Raw genomic sequence first — 15612 nt, 5'->3', positions numbered from 1 at the left:
TCCAGGATGTCAGGAACCCTCCCAGCCTCCCTTCCCTGCCATGGGGCAGATAAGGAAACTGAGGCACAGGAGGGAGGGGTGAGACTGAGATTCAAGCCCCAGTCTGTTGAGTTGCAGAGGCTGGTCTTTTAACAACAAAAGTGGCCTGTGGATTCTTTCCTAGAGACCAGAAAGTACCGGAACAGCAAGAGCCTGGCTCAGGTGCTTAATAAACACCTTCCCTGGTTAAGGGAAGGGAGAAATAGCTACTCAAGGGCCACCCCCGTGTGTGTCCACATGGGACAGATGCCCAGGTGAGTGCAGGAAGCACGGGGGTCCTCCCCAGGCTCACCGAGTGACCGCACACGGCCACTGCCCACCCCAGCCCCAGCCCCAGACAGTCTCCAGCCTGGCTCCAGCTTGGATGGGCGGCCCCCAGGAGGCCGGTGGCCATTCAGCTGGACATAAAGGCTGCGTCTAAAAACAAACAAACGACTTCCGGGGCAGAGGGCAGGGAAGTGGTTCCAGGAGGGTGTTTGGGCAGCACGTCGGCCATTCAATCAGACCCGCTGGGCTGGGAGGGGAACGGCAGAGAATCAATCATGGGCCGTGTGTGTTTGCAGAAGGACGTGTGTGGCTGTGACAGCAGCGGGAGCCCCAGGGGAGGCCCCCCGGGGACACGTGTCCACCACCTGGGCTCCCACGCCCGCTGAGCCCCAGCGGGAACAGCTGCTAACATGCAGATTCCCAGGCCCTGGGCCACAACCCCGCGGCCCGATGGCGAACGCTGGGGTCCCGGGACGCTATGGTTTCTTTGAGGGTCCCCCAGACACTTCTGGTGAGCAACCAGGCCCGGGGACCCCCACGCTGCCCCCCCAGCCCCAGGCGAGGTCCTCAGGGTAGAATATGAAGGGTGGGAGGTTAGCGGGCAAAGGCAGGAGCCATCCACGGGAGGGATGGGGGCGGGGGGCGCTTTGCAGTCAGAAGACCTCAGTCTGTGTGTGTTTCTACAATAGCCGGCTCTAACCAAGGGGACACAGTTTGCCCAGTTACAAACTCAGTCCACCGGCTTCTCTCTGCCCCGACTCCGAGCCTGCCTCTAACACAAAGTAGGTGCTCAGTTAACGCTTGTGAAATGAGTGGACGAAACGTGCCTCGGTTTTGCTCTTCTTCTTCTGTCTTTCAATCTCTTCTCTGTCTCTGTTCCCCTCTCTCTCTACCTCACTCTCTGCCTCAAGCACAGCCTCTAGTAGTTGCTCAGTGAATATTCAGTGAATGAATGCCAGTCTGTGCGACGCTCTTTCTCATCTCCAACCCCCCCCCTCCCCCGCCCCGGCCCACCTGCGGTACCTGGAACCATCCACTCTCCAGCCAGGTTCGGGACACTCTACAAGTTCAGGAAGGAATGTCGAGGCTAAGGAGAGAGCCAGCCTGCCGGAGAGGCTGCATCCTTACCCCACCCTCAAGCCATAAGCGCCTTGCCGGCACCCCGGGGTTCCACCTTGCAGAGCACGGTCGCCCGTCTTTATTCCAGACAATCCCTCCTTCCCGGACCTGGTGATCACAGCCCTCTTCCGCAGCCCCAGCCCCTGCCTCTGTCCAACGCCTGCAAAAAGAAAACCATGGGACAATCTACTCAAGGCACAGATGGAGAAGATAAAGCAGGGAAGCCGGAACTACCCAGGGTCACCCAGAAAGTCGACGGCAGCCCCTAGGATCTCGAGGTTGGGGTGTTTTTTATCTCCCAAAGAGCCACTTAGAACCCCAGACTGGCAGAGGGCACCCGTTTTGTCCCAGTCTACCGCCCCACCATTTGTAGATGAGGACGCCGAGGCCCCGAAAGGTTAGGTGACCTGCCTGGGACCGTGTCAGGACCACAGTTCAGGCTTCGTGACACAACACTGATGTCCCAGCTGGAGCAGGAGATGTTGGGGTTATAGGTGAAGAACAACCGGTCGATCAAGAGTTAAGTCCTTAACACACTGGCCTCGCATCAGAACTTAGTTACAATGAGTCAAGGTCAACTTAACTAAACACGTCCCTCCCCCGCCCCAACGGGAGGCTAGGTAGGATGAGCAAATCCCCCGGCCCCCAGGATTTGAAGGGTGCCTGCCCCAAGCCGAGCCCTCACTTCTGGTCCCACACGTCTGCCTGGGTGTGAGTACCTACCTACTGCAGCTCGCTGTGTGACCCCTACACACAAACCTCTGCTTCGACTGGAGCCTGACAGGAGAAATAGTGATCTGTCCCAACGCGGGTGGAAAAACTGGCCGTACCGGATTTATGGAGAGATAGCAGTTGGCCCCCACATGACAGCTTCCCAAGGAATTTTCCAGGGCGTGTTGGCTGTTTGTGATGTTCCCCTTACACACCGTCCTCCGCGTGAGATGCAATCCCATGGGCTCTCTGGCAATTAAAAAAGAAACAAGAGACCTGGCACTTTTCTCCCATCTCTACCATAGTATAACCTACACGCACAAAGAAGCACACGCTGTAGGTCTACAGCTCAACAAAGGTTCACCGAGTAGACGTACCTGTATAACCGGCACCCAGAATTCCCCTCTCCTACCCCCTCCTAATCACTGCCCCCCCCCCCCCGGAGCTGGGGAGAATGGATATCCTGACCTACCTCACCATAGATCCCGTTCACCTACTTCTGTATGCCCTCTGCTATAATGAGCTGCTTTCCGGGAACATGACATCCCACAATGTAACCGTTTTACTCTTGATGATGTATCAATTAGCTATTGCTGGGTAACAAAGCTCCCCAAAGCTGGGTGCCTTAAAACAACAGCCATTTACTTAGCACGTGCGTCGGCTGGTAGATTTCGACGGGCGTCATCTAGGAGGTTCTTCTGGGCCGGGCTGAGCTGGGCTGATGTCGGCTGGGCTCACTCGCGTGTCTGCATCCGCGTGGCTGGGGCTGGCTGGTCGAGGAAGACGTCAGCTGGGGAAGCTCACCCACCCTCCAGCCGGGCAGCCGGGACTTCTCACACGGTGACTGCGGAGTTCCCGGAGAGCAAAGGGGAGCGTGCAACACCTCTCCAAGTCTTGGAACCAGCACGCATCACTTCTGCCGTGTCCTATTGGCCACAGCAAGCTGCAAGACCAGGCCAGGTTCCAGGGGAAAGGAAATTGACTCTGCTTCTTCATGGGATGGACTGCAAAGGACTGTGGCTGGTTTTGCAATTTACCGAGACAGGCATTCGGTAGTTTCCAGTTACAGCCCAGATGAATAATTCTGCTGTGAACATTCTAGTGCATGTCTTCCGATGATCACAGGACTTGTTTCTGCTGGGGATGTTCCCAGGAGTGGAGTCGCTGGGTTATAAAGAATGCCTTCATTCAGCCTACATAGACCCCATAGGGGCCGAACTGTTTGTCAGGCTAAGCAGAAGCTTCTAGGAGATTTGTTATCTTAAGGAAATCCCCCAAAGGGAGAATGTGCACATTCTGAAGCCCCGCCCACCTCCAGGCAAGCTCCTCCTTCATGCAGGAACTGCCCAGTCACCCTCTGTGGTTGATCAAAGCGTGCCCCACCCCCCCCAGAGACGCCTGCGTGCCTCAGTCGGTTAAGCATCCGACTCCTGACCTCGGCCCACGGTTCGTGAGTTCAAGCCCCGCATCAGGCTCTGCACTGATAGCTCAGAGCCCGCTTGGGATTCTGTCTCCCTCTCTCTCGGCCGCTCCCCTGCTTGCTCTCTATCTCTCTCTTTAAAAAATAAATAAATAAAAATAAGTAAACTTTGAAAAACAAAGAGTGTCCCCCCCCCCTCAAAATTCATATCCACTGAGAACCTAGGCATGTGACCCTCTGGAAACAGGGTCCCCGCAGATGCCCCCAAGTTACGATGAGCTCACACGGGTTAGAGTAAGCCCTTATTTAGTGGCCGGTGCCTTTAGCAGAGAATGGAGGGGAGACTTGGGTGCAGAGGCAGAGACATGCCAGGGGAAGGTCTGCCTCGTAACGACAGGGGCAAGTTTGGAGGGATGTCTCCATGAGCCAAAGACCCCCAAGAATTTCTGGCAACCACCAGAAGCCGGGAGAAGCAAGGAAGGATTCTCCCCTAGAGCCCTCAGAAGGAGCAGAGCCCCGTGGGCACTCGATTCCAGACTTCTGGCCTCCGGAACCGCGAGAGAATAAATCTCGGTTGTTTTATGCCCCCTAGTTTGTGGGACCTGTCTGTTACAGCAGCCCAGAGAAACCAGTATGCCCTGTTACCGTCTCCCCGCTCTGTGTCGTGGTCCAGAGCGGGAGCCGAGGACAAGCTCCTCTTTGCCCTTGGTACTTGACCTCTTCGTGCTGTTTGGTCCCCGGGGTCACACGGGGAAGCACGTTGCTCAGAAGATTTATCCCAAAGCACGCACGGGGCGCAGGCCCCGCGCAAGCACTGGCCGCCGGTTTGCCGTGATTTACTCCGACGCAGGGGGCCCCAGCCAACGAGCCTCTCTCATATATCAAAAAGGAAATCCTGAAGACATCCCTGTAAACGCAGCAGGGAGGAGAACCTGCCGCCGTAAACTTCCACGACATGGTGGCGTCTCTGGGCCATCTGCTGCTCTCCCCCATCCAGATGCGCTCAGCGGCTCCCTCCCACCTCATGGCTCACTTCTGCGACTCGGGGCACACCCCCGACACCCCCCTTCTCCCATCTTCTTGCTGCAGCATCGGCGGGCAGGGCCGTCTACGGGAGGGGCGCGCTCAGGGAACGGAGGGGGTCTGCATTACAGAACAGAGCCGGGTTCAAACCTCGGCTGAGCCACTGCTGTGTCTGGGCTCACTCCACGCTGTCTGTCTCTGAGTTTCAACTACCTTGTCTGTAAAATTAGAGAGCTTCCCTGGTGCGCAGGGCCGAAGGGAAACTTGAGTGAGAAAGCATCCTGCCCGACTCAATACACGCTAATTTCTCCTCTCGCTCCCTTCTGCTCCTGGTCATGAGTGACAGCAGCCCAACTCACAGTAGCTCAAGCCACAGCCGTTGTTTTCTCACAGACCTGAAAAGTTCACTTCAGGTATGGCTGGATCCAGGGGCTCAGCACACAGTTGGGACCTCCCCACATAGTTGGCACCCCCCCTGAGCCAAATCCGTATCCCACCAACTCCCCCCAGTGAGAAGACCCCACCCCACCCCTCCTCATCTGGGTCTTTCTGCCCTCCAATCGGCTGAAATAACCTTCCTCCATAGTGCCCTCCTTGGTTCATCCAGATGAGAATGGTTCCCATTTTTCCTTCCTTCTCCATGCTTTAGGCAACCTGGCTTTGCAAATTAATATTACGGCATATAAGATCTCTTCTCCTAAAAGACCATGAGTTGTTGGCCAGCGAGGGCCTATTTTATTCTCCTGTGTGTCCCCGATGCCTGGCACATAGCAGCTGCCCCGCTCCCATAAGACAGAAGGGGGTGACGCCTCTATTTACTCCCAGAGGCACTGAGTGGAGGCGAAAGCCCCCAGAAGGCACTTTCAGGAAGGGCACTGAACCATCAGAACTATACAGAGATGCAAAGGCCTGCCTTGTTAGATGGTGAGCTCCCTGTCACTGGAGGCAGACAAGCAAAGGCACCTTGGCAGGGAGACCCTTGCGAGAGGATTCAAGCAGCAGACAGGCAGTCGGTGACCTAGAATCTGAGCACCAGGAGAATTGGGTGGCGTCTATTTTTTTGCTCATCATTTTATGGTCGGGGTTTGACGCAACGCTTGGCTTGTAAGGGAACTTTTATTTATTTTTTATTTTTTTAACTCTTTTAATTAACAACATCCTTAATGCTTATTTATTTTTGAGAGAGAGAGAGAGAGAGAGAGACCATGAGCAGGGAAGGGGCAGAGAGAGAGAGGGAACCGAGAGAGCCCGATGCGGGGCTCGAGCTCAAGAACCATGAGATCATGACCCGAGCCAAAGTCAGCGCTTAACCGACTGAGCCACCCGGGCGCTCCTTGTAAGAGAATTTAAAATACTCCTGGGTGGCATCTGAATTTCTTTCTGTGCTCTCTGGCTTCTGCCGATCTGGCTCCCACCTTCCCCTCCAAACTATCTCCTCCCCATTCTCACTTCCCTCCAACCAGCTTCCTTTCTCTGCCCGCACAGGGCTTTCCTCATGCTGCTCTCGCTGCCCAGAATGCCCTTCCTGCAGAGCCTGGCATGGCCAGCCTCCAGATCTCAGGACAGATGCTATAGTCCCTTCCCAAGGAAGCTTGCCCTAACTACCTCGTTAAGGAACTGCTCTCCTCTCCCCGCGCCTCTCTGCACCATTTTCCGGTTCTATTTTTATCTGTTGTACTTGCCACCGTCTGTAATAATGCTATTGTTTTGTCCCCTGTCTCTCCAAGTCGAATGCAAGCTTGTTCCCTGCTACATCTCAGAGCTTGGCCCGGGGGCCTGGAGCACCGTAGATACTCAGTAAGTATTTGCAGACTGAGGTGTGTGTTTTAGGATAACATTAGATGCTAGAACAGGCAAGCCCCCAATTCAGTGGCTTGACACGATGATGGTGTTCTCATCGGTAGACAGCCCTCCAAGGACCCAGGCTCCTTCCATTTTCTGGCTCTCTCCTCCCCTAGGATCCCAGAGACTCTCACATTCAGCTGGTAGATGGAAAAAGGGAGAGAGCAAGGGATTTGGGGGTTGGGGGGAGGGGTTGTGAGCCAGGCCTAAACGTGGCTTATGTGGCTGCTGCCCACATTCTGTTAGTCAGAATTCAGTCACATGGGCGCACTGAAGAGCCAAGGAGGCTGGAAATACGGTCTATTTGCCTTGGAAGGAAGGGAAATGGGTTGGATGAGCAGGTGGCGGTCTCAGCCACAGGGGTGAATGAATGAATGAATGAATGAAAACAACGACTTTTGGGGGCACCTGCGCGGCTCAGTCAGCTCGTCTTCAGCTCAGGTCATGATCTCACGGTTCGTGAGTTCGAGCCCCGGGTCGGGCTCTGTGCTGACGGCTCAGAGCCTGGAGCCTGCTTCGGATTCTGTGTCTCCCTCTCGCACTTTCTGCCCCTCCCCCACTTGTGCTCTGTCTCTCTCTCTCTCTCTCTGTCTGTTTCTCAAAAATAAACATTAAAAAAAAAGAAAGAATAAAACGATCTTTTACGTATCTCGCAATTCAAGATCCCTTATAAGAGTCCGAGTCCTGCTGGCCAGTCGCTACCCGTCCTGTTATAACCGCACGGCTGGAATGATGGACACTCATGCCGGGGCCCAAATGCGTAGCCCAAGGAACAGACAGCCAGAGCGGCCAAGGTGCTGGATCCAGGTTTCAGCAACCCAGAGATCTGGGGCTTTGCTGAGAGAGAGGTACCTGCACGGAGCAATCCTCACCCCCTGCAGGGCAAGGGAGACTGGAGTCTGGCTCCGCCTGGGATACAGCCCGCCTCGCCTCGCCTCGCCTCGGGGGATAGGAGGGCAGCTCTCCAGGGAGTTTAGCTTACCTCCATAGGCATCAGGAAATATTTGCTGAGTGCCTTTCTCGGGGTTAGTAACTGGGAAGTGCTCAGGGCGCGCCTAGCATACCGTAAGCGCTAAGTAAGTGCTCGCTAGCATTACCCTTTTCATCCTTCCCAGGGACTCCATGCATTCACCCAATATCCGGTGCCCGTCCCTGCCCTTCGCTGAGTTCTTGGAAACTGGCAGTGAACAAGAAGGATGGAGCTGGAGAATTACAATAGACATCAATTGGCCCCCGACATCACTCAGCAATGGCACCAACGGAAGGAAAACCGCCTGGAGGAAGGTTCCAGGACTACCAGAGTGCCCCAAGAGACTTGACCCAGCCCCGTGGAGCCGAGCGGTCAGGTCTGGCTCACCCTCTCTGACCCCGCACGCGCGCGCACCCTCAGTTTGCGCTGGGGGCACCTGCAGTGGGGACATTCCCCCGGACAGGGCCTTCAGAGCCGGCCCGACCCCAGGAGATCCGGCCCATGCCAGCGCCCACGGCCCTGTCGTTCCCCACCAACCCGATGCTGCAGCAGCCTCCCTGAGACGGGGAACCCCCCCCCCAAATGGGGAGAGCCCAACGCGGAGGAGGGTCAGTGGCTGCGGGTGACAGCCGGCCTCCACGCTTCCCGTCTCTGGATCGCAAGGTAGAATTGTCCACCGGAGGAAGTGTCCTACGGCCGCCCTCCCCCAGGTCTTTCACCCCAATCAGCCGTTATTGGATTGAAAGTCAGCCGGCCGTATGTTCAGCTGTGAAGGCAAAGAGTCAGCTAAGTGGACGGGTACAAAATTCTGGAAAAAAGGCTATCAATGACTTGGTGTAAACACAGCCTACTCGAGGATTTAATAATACAGTTTAGCTTTCTGGGGATAACATCCTCACCTCTTTATATCATAAGAGCTTATTGCTTGATAGTCACACATTGGGATTTCATATCACGCATGCAAGTAAGGCGTGAATCTGGGGGGCTGGAGGGAGCGGGGTCCTCAACAGCTTGCCCCAGAGACCCCGCAGGTCTGGGACGAGCCGGCGTTGGGACAAGGGCCTGGCCACCAACCCCAGGAAAAGCCCCCCCAGGGAAAAGGTCGCCAGATCTGGAGGTCCCGAGCCCCCCATCACCACCAGCCATAGGAACAAAAGCCAGCCAACCTCTCCCTCCTGTCTGCACCCAGCCCCAGGAGCCGAGGGATGGGGGAAGGGGGCTGCAGGGGGAGGGCAGGAAGGGGGGGGGGAGAGTGGCAGGGGCCCGTTGCGCCTTCCTCAGGAGGCCAAGGGCACCCGGGACGTGGAAATTAAAAAGGAGGAGGGGAGGCCCAGCATATTAACTTCTTTAATCTTTCATTTCTGACACAGATTGTGGTCCCTCATTTCAAAGAATTTCAAGCTAATGTCTGGAGGGCAGAAAAATCTATTTCCCAATACGTGGCTCCGGCTTTTTCACCAATCGACTGCCCTTCCTGGTACAATCAGCCAAGCATTGATTTTTCTCTTTTTCTTTTTTTTCTTTCTCTCTCTCTCTCTCTCTTTTTTAATGCTAGAGCATCATCCAAAAATCTATCAATACAAACAACATCTTTGGAGAAAACACCAAGCTGCTTCTTAATTAACCCCGAAGCTGCTGGCCTGAGTTTGTGGGGCCATTTCTGGGAGCCTCAACCTGGGGACACATTTGTGTCCCTTCTCAGAGCATTAGTCTCTCTCCGGAATCTCCAGTATCCCTGTGTTGGAACGAACCCTGTAGCACTGGGACCACACGAGGCTATTTAAATGTAAAGTAATTGTCATTAGCTAAAATTCAAAATCGGGTTCCTCTGTCAAACGAGCCACACTTCAAGCGCTCAGTGAGCCACGTGCGGCCTGTGGCTACCATATTGGATAGCAGAGGCCTAGCGCATTCTGTCAGCAAAGAAAGTTCTGCTTTAGAAAAAAGGAAGCAGCAGCCAGGGACAGTATGTAAACAAATGTGTGTTCCACTAAAACCTGATTTACAGAAACAGGCATCGGGTCGAATTTGGCCCACTGGCCATAATCCAACTGTTGCTTGAGTGGCTTCATCAGAAAACATAAGGGTCTCAGAAGGTTGGAAATATCAGTGTTGGGGGCGCCTGGGTGGCTCAGTCGGCGAAGCTTCCGACTTCAGCTCAGGTCGTGATCTCGTGGTTCATGGGTTCGAGCCCCGCGTCGGGCTCTGTGCTGACAGCCTGGAGCCTGGAGGCTGCTTCGGATTCTCTCTCTCTCTCTCTGCCCCTCCTTGGCTCGCAGTCTGTCTCTTTCTCAAAAATAGATAAATATCAAAAAACAATGAAGAAATATTCGTGGTAGAACTCTAGAAAGGGCACGTACAGGTGTAAGGGCTGGAAACATTTCGTATCTTGGTTCGGGGGATGGTTCTACGGGGTAACGTGATATTTGTGCATTTTAGCGCCTACAAATTGTCTCTCAATTTTCAAAAAATCTTTAGAATGTGAGACTGTCCTAGGGAGATAGAATGCCTTGGAATGCCAGAATCCTTTAGGATTCCTGAGCAGTCTTATCGCATGGGACCCCACTGGGGTTTCGGAGGCCTCCCAGCTGGGGAAGATGCCTGGGGGCCTCCCGTGCGCAACCCCCTTCACCAGACCTGTAGTATTCGGAAGGGTTCTGGGGGCTGAGAAAAAAATTTAACAACGAGAGCGTCTGAAAGGTCCAATCTGTGTGTTTGTGGCTTTTAAGGAGGTGAGAATCCTTGAGAGAAGCCAATACGGGGCAGGACTTGGAACGGAACCCTGGTGGGCATGGGGGTGGGGTGCGGGGGGTGGGGTGGGACTGGGGCTGAGCCTGGAAGTTTCTGAGGCTCTAATGCCCACTTTGGCCAGGGCTCCTCCCATCTTCTATAGTTTGCACGTTGGGTTTCCGAGTAAGAACTCACCTGTGGAAATACTCCAGCTCAAATCGCTGCCTCTTGGCGCTGGAGTGTTTTAGCCCAAAGCGAGCGGCAGAGCGGAGAGGCAAAGGCACACGCTCTAGGGCCAGAAGGCGAGGTGCAGATCCTCGTGTTAGCTGTGTGACTCTGGGGAAGTCGCTTCCCCGCCCTGTGCCTCAGTTTCCCTCTTGGTTAAAAATGGGGTGAAGGATGGGACCCCATTTGCAGGTTGTTGGGAAAATAACATGCATTCGTGCTTGAAAAGCACTTTAAAGCAACGAGTGCTCAGCATCTGGTGTTGGTTAAAGAACAAGGACTTTGGAGTCAGCCTATGACCACCCCTTCATTCATTCCTCCAACGGTCTTTACAGATGGCGACACCAGACTTTGGGAAAGGGGGCAGACTGGCTAAGGCAGCTCTCTTTCCTTACCCCCCAGGCCCTACCCCATTGCTTATATTCCAGCCGCCCCACCTCCAGGTCCCCGCAGCCTGCCCCCTCGTTAGGATACCCAGGGCTCAGTCTTGAGGAGCTATCAGTGTCCGATGTCCCCGGAGTGAGCTGGGCAGAGAGAGGCTGTCCCAGAGCTGGCCCTGGCTGCCCTCGGCATCCCATCCCAATGGCCCAGACTCCCACCCGCGGGATCCTGTCCCCTGTCACCCCACAGCTGAAGGAGGCTCCACTCTGGGCCCACGAGTAGCCCGATGCACCTGCCCATCATCCATCCTGGTGGCCTCTTTCCCAGAGGAGCCCTCAGTCCCAGTCACTCACTTGACAACTATTTATAGGACCTACTACGTGACAGTCTGGGTTGCTGAAGGCAGAGGGGGGAAGAGAAACGCGGTCCACTCTTATGGACTTCATGTCTGGTTAGACGCTCAATAACTAAGTAAAGACCATTTCACTTGGCGATCAGTTAAGGAAAAAAAAATAACTGGACAGATTGGGAGGAGGTGTTGTCAGGGAGGGCTCCCTGGAGGAGGTGGCAAGCACCCAGAAACCCTACGGAGAGGAAAGAGCCAGACGCAATGCAGGTCTGGGCAAGGGGCATTCCAGGCAGAGGGAAAAGCCCGCAAGAGCAGTCAGTGCCCCACAGCCCTCTGTGTGCCTGTCTCCTGCCCGCTCTGTCATTCAATGACAGCGCCTGGCATGAGGGTCTGGGTTCAAATCCTGTTTCAATCCATTCTCAGCGGAGTGATCTCAGGCAAGGCCCCTCCTGGGCCTCAGTTTCCTCACTGAAAACTGGAGAGGCTCACGCACCTGCCGGGGGCTTCCAGTGAGGGTCAAAGCGGGGGTGTAAAGGGCTTAGCGCGATGCCCGCCTCGTAGTGAGTACTCCGCCAACATTAAGCCAAGACAGAAAATCCATCACCCCTGACGCCAGACAAGGCCTAATTATAGACGCCCAAAAGGTCTCTTTTCAGCTCCTTGTGACTCGGGACAAGGGCCAAGGAAGCTCGGGCTGCCCAAGCGAGGAAGGTTCTCCCTGCGGTCATGTGGTCTCTGCCAGCTGGCTGGCCCACTGCCCCTCTGCCGCTGGCCCTGTGGCACCTGGCCGAGCCAGACCTTGCAGCAGGCCGCACAGGGGGCAAGGGACAGGGACTCGGGCTGGCCTGACCGATGAGGAGCGGCAGGGGGGCACCTCGTTCTCCCCATCTGCCGAGGGGAAATACCCATGCAACTTGCTCCCCGGGGCTCTGTGAGGATTCAGAGAAGGGCCTGGTACTTAGGCGGTGCCCTGTTCCACCTCCCCAGTCTACAAGGACACGCGTAAATGTGAAATTAGTTGTAATGGAGGCAGATGTTCCCAGAGGCTTTCTTTTCTTTTCTTCAGCAAATAGATGCAGAGCCCCTTGATGTGTCTGGCTCTGTGTTAAGTGTTAGGTATACAAAAATGCCCATGACGGCCACCCAAGGGCTTACAGGGCCAATGAAGAGGGTCATTGAGGTGGCCGGGGCATGTTTAACCGGCTCAAAGAACAAACTAGCAGTTCTAGAAAGAACAGCCGCTCCTCTTTATTCTTCCACTGGCTTGTTTATTCAGCTCTGCAGGGCACCAGGCCTTGTCCAGCATGCCTTGGTGTCTGAAATCTGCTGGGCAGGAGGTGGGGGGACCTGATCTCCACCCCCGAATGTGGGACCCTCTGCCTTGACCTTGGCCTCCAAGATGACTGTACTTAGCTCAAGATCTGAGTTCAAGTTCTGGGCCTGCCCCTGCCCTTCTGGGCAAGTACGTTGCCCTGCTGTGCCTTAGTGTCCTCATCTATGACACGGGTGATGGTAACAATGACAAGGCTCCATCAGGGCTCTTTCGCGGGGTGTTGGCACACAGGTGATCTGTGTCTGTCTGGAGGATGATGATGATTCCAGCACCAGTACGAGCCTGGGCTCACCATTGGATGATTTGGGACAGGATTTTCCTACTCCGGGGCCATTTCCAGGCCATTCTCCGGAAATGAGAGTTCTGAGCTAAGTAGAGGTGACTACCCTAGATTCTTCCTTTCTTCCCGTTACCATAGAATTGTCGCCGGGAAGAGGTTGATCAGGCAGAGACTACATTTCCCAGCACCCCTGGCATCCGGGTTGGGTCACGTGACTCGCTCTGGCCCATGCACTATGGGAGGAAGCCGTGTGCATCACTTCAGGACCCGCACGGTTAACGAGTGCCTGTATTTACTCATCCCTTGTTTCCCCATCTGCCAGCCGAACGGACGGGACGCCAAGCCACATGCTGAAGAAGGTAGGACCACAGACGGAAGGAAGGGGCCAGAATCACTGCGTAGAGGGGGGCCACCCAACCGGGAATGCCAGCAGTGGTGTGATGTAATGAGAAACAAAGTTTTAGTGTGCCAGACCACAGAAGCCCCCATTGTCAATGTCAATGCGGCCAGCATCTCCTTAGTGACTACATACATACAAATGTCGTATATGCATCATCTGCTTTAACACTCAGCAAACTTCTAGAACCAATAACGCAAGCCGCTCATTTTGGGGGGCGGGGGGGTCATCTCTGCACCCAGTGTGCGGCTCGAACCCACGGCCCGGTCACCAAGAGTCGGGTGTCCTACCGACGGAGCCAGCCAGGCTCCCCGCAAGCCACTAATTTTTTTGAGCATTTAGTTGGGGCCAAGCACTATTTCCTCCTTTATCTTAACCACAATTCTATTAAGTTATAAGCTAGGCTCATAGGATTATTGGTATTCCCACATAATAGATGAGGGAACTGAGGCTCAAAAACATTCAACGAACTGCCCAGAGTCATCAGCGGGGAAGTGCAAGTAGCCAGGTGAGAAGCCGGAGTCCACATCCGAAACCGCTGTGCTCCCTGGCCTTCCAGAACCCACACAGGTGGGTGTGACAAGCCCAGCTTTACAAGCGAGGACGCAGAGGTTCACGGGAGGCCCCTAACTTGGCCGCAGTCACAGAACTAAGTGGCAGAGGCTGGCTTAGAACCCAGAGCTGTCCAGCTCCCCTCCTAGTGTGTTTGCCTCATCCACACGGCCGCCTCAGCTGCTGCCTCTTCCACAGGCGTTAAAGCCCTGGCCCTGTTTCCATCCACCGGTGTTACGGTGCCATGGCTAACGGCGACCCTGGCATCCACAGAGCCTGTTACGATGCTAAATAAATTTTTCTCTTGGCGGCCTTGGCGCTTATTAAGCACCTGGGAGGCTGTGAGTGCCTCACGCTGTCCAAAACACTCTTAATTACTGTCTAATCAAGATATCTTTCACCGCAGAAAAAAATCAGGAGAGGGGGGAAGGGTTCCGTGCGCGCAACTTTCACGGCCAGCGTTGGGCATCGCCTCCCAGCCATGGCATCCCCTGAGTCTCGGTCAGCGAAGGGGGGCGGAGAAATGAGGAGGGAGGGAAACCGTCTCTGAAAGAGGCTTTAACTTTCACCCAGCCTTCCCGCTCCGTGGACTTGATCTGGAGGTCAACGGGAACAAGCGAATGGTGAAGACGGACGGGCGAGAATACTACTCGTGATTCGGCTCAGTGTCGTCAAGGCGAAATATTGGAAACATCTAAAATGTTCAGCGTCAGGGCCCGTGTTAAATAAACAGGTGCATAGGTGTAAGGGAGTACTATGCAGTCGTTAAAAAGAACGCCCTGGAGCCATTTGGGCCGCCACAGAACAATCCAGAAGAAAAAGCTGCCTGCGGGACAATGCGCCTCCTGTTCTCCCATTCCAAAACGGTTACCGTCACCGCCAGCATGTTTTGAGAGCGTAAAATACTCTATTTCGGGGGATCCCATTCATGGCCTCACTCAACCCCTGCCAGAATCCTATGATGTAAGAGCTGTTACCTTATAGAGGAGGAAACAGAAGCTCAGAGAAGTTCAGTAACGCGTGGCCCAGGGTCACGTCCTTAGTGAGGGGCGGGGCTGGGATTCACACCCAGGAAGTCGGAAAGCCACCGCTAACCATGAAGGTGCACAGCCTCCCCAGACACAAACGAGCATCGTGGCTGACAGGACATTTCCGTTTCTTCGAAGTGGGGAGAGTGGGAGGTGCAGGGCGTGCGGGAGGTTGCTGGGAATCAAGGGGATCAAGTATTAACAGATCAAGAGGCGGGAAGCAAAGCCTATAGCTTTCAAAACATAAACTATTGGGAGCAAGACCTCCTACCTAAAACCAGGACCCCCAAAGGGCAAGAGACCTGAAGAAATAATGGAAGTAGGGGGAAAAAAAAACGCACACACAAGTGAAGGGCAGAAACATGGATTTTTGGGGCGCCTGGGTGGCTCAGTCAGTTAAGCATCAGACTTCGGCTCAGGTCATGATCTCGCGGTTTGTGAGTTCGAGCCCCGCGTCGGGCTCTGTGCTGACAGCTCAGAGCCTGGAGCCTGCTTTGGATTCTGGGTCTCCCTCTCTTTCTGTTCCTCCCCCACTCACTCTCTGTCTCTCTCTAAATAAATAAAGAAACATTTTTTTTAATTGTTTAAAGAAAAGAAACGCAGAGTTTTGTCTGGCTTGGCTTAGACTCGGTGAGGACAAAAAATTTCCCTTAAGAATTTGTCACCGTGGACCTACAAGGACACCACTTTGGAGTTTAAAGCTGTATCCCCCACATGGAAAGGAAGCTCCAAACTGAGACCAGGAAGGATGATGTCGTGGCGAACCAGGCAGAAGCAAATGCTAAATCTTTCTGGAAGGTACCAGACACACCCGCAAGCATAGCATCCAGGATTCCCGTAAATACTGGTCACGCCAAAGATGAGTTTGCAACCCCAGATTAACAAAGCACTACACAAATGTCTGGCAAGACACCAGAGGAACAGATTTCCCTCGAAGAGTTAGCCG

General features: G+C 54.5%; 2 long non-coding RNA genes across 2 annotated transcripts; one reads left to right on the top strand and one right to left on the bottom strand.

Annotated features, from left to right (window-relative positions):
- Nucleotides 1–1316: 1316 nt before the first annotated feature.
- LOC123381314 lies at nucleotides 1317–3520 on the bottom strand. Its single transcript, XR_006588185.1, has 3 exons — nucleotides 2782–3520; nucleotides 2149–2385; nucleotides 1317–1585 (listed from the first exon to the last, which is right to left on the bottom strand). It is a non-coding gene; the product is annotated as an uncharacterized LOC123381314 (long non-coding RNA).
- Nucleotides 3521–12598: 9078 nt separating this feature from the next.
- Nucleotides 12599–14385, top strand: LOC109493286. Its single transcript, XR_002147432.3, has 3 exons — nucleotides 12599–13048; nucleotides 13523–13656; nucleotides 14212–14385. It is a non-coding gene; the product is annotated as an uncharacterized LOC109493286 (long non-coding RNA).
- The last annotated feature ends 1227 nt before the right edge of the window (nucleotides 14386–15612 follow it).

This window comes from Felis catus, chromosome D3 (genome assembly GCF_018350175.1).
Source record: "Felis catus isolate Fca126 chromosome D3, F.catus_Fca126_mat1.0, whole genome shotgun sequence".
Classification (NCBI taxonomy): Eukaryota; Metazoa; Chordata; class Mammalia; order Carnivora; family Felidae; genus Felis; species Felis catus.
The sequence above is the reverse complement of the archived record's forward strand: the minus strand, read 5'-3'. Positions and strand labels throughout refer to the sequence as shown.